A 7750-nucleotide genomic window follows, 5' to 3' on the forward strand; every position below is an offset into this window, starting at 1 on the left:
CCTGCTTGGGCTGAGTTTGAACCATGATCCTCAGATCTCAGCTTCCTGAGTACTAGGATTACAGGCGTGAGCCACTGGCAGCAGGCAATAATGTTCTTTTAATTGCTCTTTTGGAGCTGAGGGGATAGTACTGGCCTGGTATGTGAAAGGCATTTAGTTCAATCCGCAGCATCTCAAAGTAACTAAATGAAATGTATTTCCTCTATAAACATGTACAGACTTATGTGAATTAATGACAAAATGGGTATGGTCAAATGTGTTAGGAGTAAATCATCTGAGTATTGTGTGACCACTCTATTTTTCTAAATATTCTGGGTATTGTGTGACTACTCTTCTAAATATAACTGGGCCTAGAAAATAAGCAAGACAAATTGGGCAAGGACAGTCCCTTCTCTCACTCAAGTACAATTACTCTGATTAAACTAGTCAGTCCATATGTCACCTCTGACATCAAGGAGTAAAGAAGAGAGGACCAGGAAGAGAAAATAAAGAGAGCTCATTGTGATTCAACTTGATTAATACATCTGAGTGCATGTGGTGTGCTATTTTAACCTCACTCTTGACTTATTTTAACTCACTTCACCTTATGCTTTTCCTCTGACCCACTTGGCAAAATTCAAGCTTCAGATAAGCTTTCCATTTCCCTCATATCTACACTAGCCCTTTTCCTCTTTTTACATATGATCACTAGCTCAATTTGTAACCTTATGTTCATAAATGTGTCTTTTACCTCACTAGACAATGCCTAAGAAGTTACATAAGATGTGTGACTATTTTTGATCAAGATTGTATGTCTACTATCCAGCACACTGTCTAAAGATGGAATGTGTATGTGATTACATATAGATACACACATATATATATATATATATGTATATAAAGCTGAATGGAGTAGTAGGTCAATACTGTGCTAGGTAAACAGAAAAACAAAAAATAGCAGTTAAGGGCTGGGACTGTGACTTAGTGGTAGAGTACTTGCTTAGCATACATGAAGCCCTAGGCTCAATTCCATAGTACCATATAAACATAAAAAGCCAGAAGTGGCACTGTGGCTCAAGTGGTAGAGTGCTAGCCTTGAGCAAAAGAAGCTCAGGGACAGTGTCCAGGCTTTGAGTTCAAGACCTAGGACTGGTAAAAAAAAATAGCAATTAAAATATCAGAATAGGCTGGGAATGTGGCTTAGTGGTAGAGTGTTTGACTACCATTCATTAAGTCCTGGGTTCGATTTCTCAGTACCACATAAACAGAAAAGACCAGAAGTGGTGCTGTGACTCAAATGGTAGAGTGCTAGCCTTGACCAAAAAGTAGCTTAGGGACAGTGCTCCAGACCTGAGTTCAAGATCCAGGACTGCACTATACAACTTGGGAGGGGGGGGGTTGGAGGAAAAAAAACTGGGAGAAAATGAGAGAGGTGGTGCCACTAAGAAAGGCACTCATTACCTGAGCTATGTAACTGTGACCCCTCTGTATATCATCTTTACAATTAAAAAATCAGTGTAGAGTAGAAGATATATAAAAAAAAAGGTGAGGGCATAACAATAAATTATTAGATAGGTTTGGACCTTCATAAATCATGTAAGGATAGTCTCCTAATTTTTTGACATAATTTAGTACTCATGGGTATAGTAGCTTTAAAATATGTACACAAATTTTTTTTAAATCCTTTCTACCTTAAGAAGTAGAGAGTAAGCTGAGCGCCTGCAACTCACACCTGTTATTCTAGCTACTCTGGAGGCTGAGATCTGAGGGCAGCCCAGACAGACAAACTGAGAGCTTTTTATCTCCAATTAACCAGTTAAAAGTCAGAAGTGGAGGTGTGGTTCAAGTGGTAGAGCACCAGCCTTGAAAAGAAAAGGTTAAGTGAGAATATGAGGCCCTGAGTTTAAGCCCTAATATTGACATGAGGGAAAAAAAGTAGAAATAGAGATTAATTGCACACCCTGACTAGTGACATCTTATGAAACGAACATGACAGTATACTTCCGCTGAGATGAGCTCATAAACAGGTTTCCTTCTTACTCTCCCTCTGAGGACTTCCCCTACACAAGTCACTTTTTACACCATGAGTATGTTATTAGCTGATCTATAGTAAGGTCCATTTGGCAAGAACAGCCAGCAAAAAACTGAGGCTTCCTGACTACAGACACGTGCCGGCTGCCTTGGTGCAAATCATCCAGCCCTAGGATGACTTCAGATGAGTGCAACCCTCATTGTGATTGCGATAGCATGAGCCTGAGTCACACAAGCCAGTTCAGCAGCTATGCTGCTGGCCTACAAAAACCGTGAGAAGAGGTTTGCCACTAAGCTTTAGGAGAATTTGTTACAGCGATAAGTAACTGTATTCATTCAATAGGGATCTTTTTTTTTATTTTCCTAGAGAAGTACACAGAATTAGATTAGAAAGTAGCAAATACTTTTGCTCATACATTTGCCATGCCCCTGGAGGGTTTGTGCTTTGTCTTGTTTTTAGATAGATCACATTGTATGGCTCAGGCTCTCCTGGAACCGTGGACTCAAATGACTCCCTCACTTCAGCTTCCTCGTAGACGGAAGGAGCTGGCACTATAAACATGTGCTGCCAAGATCAGCAGACTCAAGTTTGAAGAAAAATTACTCCAAATCCTTACTAAAACACACTTATTTGGGTAAGATGCTGGGGTAGGAATAGAAGTTAGAGTTCCTAAGTGGGGCATTGGTGGCCTGTAATCCTAGCTACTCAGGAGGCTGAGATCTGAGGATCACAGTTCAAAGCCAGCCCAGGCAGGAAAGTCCATAAGACTCTTATCTCCAATTAACCACCAGAAAACTGGAAGTGGCATTGTGGTTCAGGTGGTAGAGCACTCGCCTTGAGCTGAATAGCTCAGGGACAGCACCCAGGTCCAAAGTTCAAGCCCCAGGACAGACAGACAGACAGACAGACAGACAGACAGACACACACACACACACACACACACACAAAAGTTAGAGTTCTTAGGCTTGTGGGAAATACTATTCAGTAGAGTAATATGTAAAGATAGCTTTTAAAGGCTGGGAATGTGGCTTAGTGGTAGAGTGTTTGCCTTGCATGCATGAAGCCCTGGGTTCAATTCCACAGCACTACATAAACAGAAAAAGCTGGAAGCTTAGGGACAGTGGCCAGGCCCTGAGTTCAAGCCCCAGATCTGGCAAGAAAAAAAAAAAAAGATAGCTTTTAAAAGTGCTTCAAGGATTAGATTGGAAAAGAAGGGGTGTATGGAGGTGCAGACATGTAACAGCACACAGGCTGAGGTGCATGCCTGTAACATCAACACTTAGGAGGCTGAGGCAGGAGGATTGAGAGTTCTCCATCAGTCTGGGCTACATAGCAGAAACCTAACTCAAAAGGAGAGGGGCCGGGCTGGGAAGGTGGCTCAGCGGTAGAGTGCTTGCCTTGCATGCATGAGGCCCTGGGTTCGATTCCCCAGCACCACATAAGCAAAAAGAAAAAAAAGCCGGAAGTGGCGCTGTGGCTCAAGTGGTAGAGTGCTAGCCTTGAGCTGAAGAGCTGAAGGACAGTGCCCAGGCCCAGAGTTCAAGCCCATGACTGGAACCAAAAAAAAAAGAAGAAGATAAAGCTTTTTTTGTCCTTTAAATCACCTAGATTCCCATTTCTGCTACTTCTTTTCTTCAGAGGACCCTGTGCTTGGTGAGCAGGCATTTTATCACTTGAGGTACACTCTAGAGGTGTACCTCAAGTGATAATATATATATATATATATATATATATATATATATATATTGAGGCAGGTTGTTTATTGTGAGTGTTGGAAATACAGCCACTATACCTGGCTACAACCATCTCCTTTGAGGATAGAAGAGGAAGGGACCGGACAGTATAGGGTGAATGGAAAACAAGACTATATATATGTATTTATTCATAATTATATATATATATTTATAGCTATATATAGCTATATACACATATATGTATATATATTCTTGTATATTATGTTCAAAGTATATATTCTTTTTTTTTTTTCTGGTCGTGGACCTGAACTCTGGGCCTAGGCGCTGCCCTCAGCTCTTCAGCTCAAGGCGAGCGCTCTACCGCTTGAGCCACAGTGCCACTTCTGGCTTTTTCTGTTTATGTGGTGCTGAGGAATCGAACCCAGGGCCTCATGCATGCAAGGCAAGCACTCTACCGCTGAGCCACCTTCCCAGCCCCTCAAAGTATATATTCTTGTATTCATATACATAATTATTTTATATATATTCCTGTATATTTACACATATGTATATATATATATACACAAGAATATATACACAAGGATATATATTATATACAAGAATATATATCTTGTATAGTCTTATCTATATAATATATATATTCTTGTATATAATATATATATATTTATATATGATCTGGAGTTGAACATTACAGGTGGTCTTCTGGAGAGAAAAGGGAAGTTTTAACCTTTAGCAGAGAGGGAGCTGTCTATATAATCTTTCTTTTTCTCCCAATTTAGAAACTTCTTTTTTTCTGAATTATGCTGTGTCTAGAGATTCTTAGTTTGTAGCCACTCTTGGGTGAGTAATCTTGACCTTAAACTGTTTTCTAAATGAATTTAGATAAATTTTATATTTTTCTACTTAAATAACTGATAGTTGATCCACACTTTATCATCAGTTTTTCTGCCTCAGTACCACCTGTGGATTTTTTTTCCTGTCAAGTGTAGTTTTCTCTCCTATCTGACATTGCTGTCAAAAATGATCATTTGTTTGCATTTGTTTATGTAAGTGTCACATTGTGCTGTGACATCCCAGATGGTCATTATCTTTTCAGATTTGTTAATTAGTTAATTGAGTGGTATACTCATTCATTCAGTCAGAAGTCATCTTCTGAAACATATACACACTAACTGCCAAGGAACCTGATAATAGCAAGGCAAGTTCTGTTTCTTTTTAATTAAAGAATCATCTTTAAGTAGTTATATGAAGGGTTTTCAATTCGACATGTCAGTGTATGAGTGCAATGCATCTTGATCAAGGTCACCCCTCCATCATTCTTCCCCGTCTCTCCCAGCCCTCCTCATCCTTTCCTTAGCTAGTTCCATTTCACATATGTACCTTGAATATTATTGCTGCATTCACCTACTTTCATTCATCTATCTCCTCTTGGCCTCCCCTGGCTCCAAACAACACATTCCAACTTCCTGATATTCATTTTGTAAGTCAGCTAGTCAAAGGAGTTACACCATGGCAAACTTCCCCTTTGTATAGCACACTTTAGCCACACTGTAGTCAACATGTTTGTGTATATGTATGCATGTGACCCTGTACACATCGTCATATATATGTTTATAATTTAGTCTAACTTGCAAGGTGAGTTCTTTACACAGCTGTTGAATGATGAAAGCTACATGTAAACACATGTATTTAATTCTATATAGTAAGTCCAGTTATATGACTTTATGGAAGCAAGGAGGAGGTTATTCTAACCTCAGGGGAAGCGCTAGAGGATGCCTAGGAGCTGGCAGGGTCTGAGCTGAATCTTCAAGCAGAAATCCAGCAAAGTGATGGTAGTAGATTGAGACTTGAGAAAACATTTCAAGAGTGGAAACTCTTTTCAGGTAAGCAAAGGTATGGTGGCTGCAGCAAGACATGCATTGGGAATTGTGTGCAGCTCACCAACTGTACGAAAAAAGCAGTGTTGTAAAGGAAGCTGGAATAGATAGCACCAGATCATAGGGACCTAAACTATGTGCCAGGAGTCCACAACTTGATCTTTCCTTCCTTCTCTTTCTTTTTTTTCTTTCTTTCCTTCTTTCGTTTGTTCATTTGCTCCTTCCTTCCTTCTTTTCTTTCTTCCTTCCTCCCTCCCTACTTCCCTCCCTCCCTCCCTCTCTCTTTCCTTTATTTTTTTTTATTGTGAAAATACTGTACAGAGAGGTTACAATTACACGGGCAAGATAATGAGTATATTTCTTTTTTTGGGGGGGTCCAGTTGTGGGACCTGAACTCTGGTCCTGGGTGCTATCCCTGAGCTCTTCAGCTCAAGACTAGCGCTCTACCACTTGAGCCACAGCGCCACTTCCAACTTTTTTCTTTTTGCTTATGGTGCTGAGGAATCGAACCCAGGGCCTCAGGCATGCAAGGCAAGCGCTCTACCACTGAGCCACCTTCCCAGCCCTATAATGAGTATATTTCTTATCAAGCATTGTAGCCTCCTCCTTTGTTTCCCCTTCCCATCCCTTCCCAGCCTCCCCCCACTTCCTTTCTTTCTTTTTTTTATAAAGTGCAGTTTCGCTTATTTTATTACCGCTTTCTGTGGTTTCCTTCCTTCCTTTCTTTCCTTTTTTCTTTCTCTGTGTGTGTGTGTGTGTGTGTGTGTGTGTGTGCGCGCGCGTGCGTGCGTGCTACGGCTGGAATTCAGAGCCTCGAGTTCTGGCTTAGTTTATTTTTATTTTTATTTTTTTAATTTTAATTTTAATTTTTTTTTGCTCAAGGCTAGTCTTCTGTCACTTGAGCTAGACCTCCACTTCTGGCTTTTCTGTGGTTAACTGAAGACTCCTCTAAGTCTCACAGACTTTCTTGCCCAGGCTGGCCTCAAACCAGGATTCTCCGATCTCAGTCTTCTGAGTAGCTAGGATTGCAGGAGTGAGCCACTGGTACCTGGCTTTACAACTTAATTTTTCAGACAGCTGGGAACATTGGAGAATCTAAAAAGTTTAATATGGTCAGATTTACATTTTTAAGAAAACCAGCCAAGTATTGAGCACATGCTTTGGGAGGTACAAGCCTTTGAGCTAGGTGGTAAGGTAAGTGCCCATGGAATGAGGAAATAAATCGGGAGAGAGACAATGCAGGCTGGAAGTTGGTCATAAAAAAAGAGAAGGGGAAATACCTGAAGAGACGTGTAGAACATAGACTGGCAGGACCTGGCATATGAACGAGTGTGGGAAGTGAAAGAGATGACTTCCTGTTGCTGGATGTTCCTAGATGGCGTAATCAAATGTTTTGAAAAAAACAAGGTGGATGTGTCCAATGGACAGTTGCATTTGAAGCTCAATCTGAACTAGAAATACAGATTTGGGAGTCACAAGTGTAGAAGAGGCATTGAAAACCATGACATTGGGAGATTTTCTCCAGGGAGGCTCATCAACACTGAACAAAAGATAGAATGCTAGGGATAGCCACATCTTACAGGTGGGCTGCTGAAAAGCTCATGGAGGATCTATTCAATATGATTAGTAAAGTATAGGGAGAAATGGGCATGAATAGATGCCTGTAAACCTGGTGTTCAGGAGGCTGGGGCAGAAGGATTGCAAGCGTGGGATGCCTAGCCAGACCCTATCTCAGAAAAAAGAGAAGTAGAGTGGAAGGAAAGAGAAGAGGAGAGAAAGGAAAGACTAATGGTTAAGCAAGCAAAGACAAAATAATTGTAAAAAAAAATGTTGTGTTTGGCACATTTGATTTGCAGGTTTGAAGCATCTATATTGTTAAAATGCAGCACAGTTCTCCTGAAAAAATGGCCAGTGGATTTGGCAAATACTTCATGATCTGGGCACTGGTGGCTCATGCCTGTAACCCTAGCTACTCAGAGGCTGAGATCTGAGAATCATGGTTCAAAGCCAGCTGGGCAGGTAAGTCTGTGAGATTCTTTTCTCCGATTAACAACCAAAAAGCCAGAAGTGGAGCTGTAGCTCAAGTGGTAGAGTGCTAGGCTTGAACACAAAAGCTCAGGAACAGTACCTTGGCCCTGAATTCAAACCCCAGGACACACACACACACA

Source organism: Dipodomys ordii, unplaced genomic scaffold (assembly GCF_000151885.1).
Source record: "Dipodomys ordii isolate 6190 unplaced genomic scaffold, Dord_2.0 Scaffold16, whole genome shotgun sequence".
Taxonomy (NCBI): Eukaryota; Metazoa; Chordata; class Mammalia; order Rodentia; family Heteromyidae; genus Dipodomys; species Dipodomys ordii.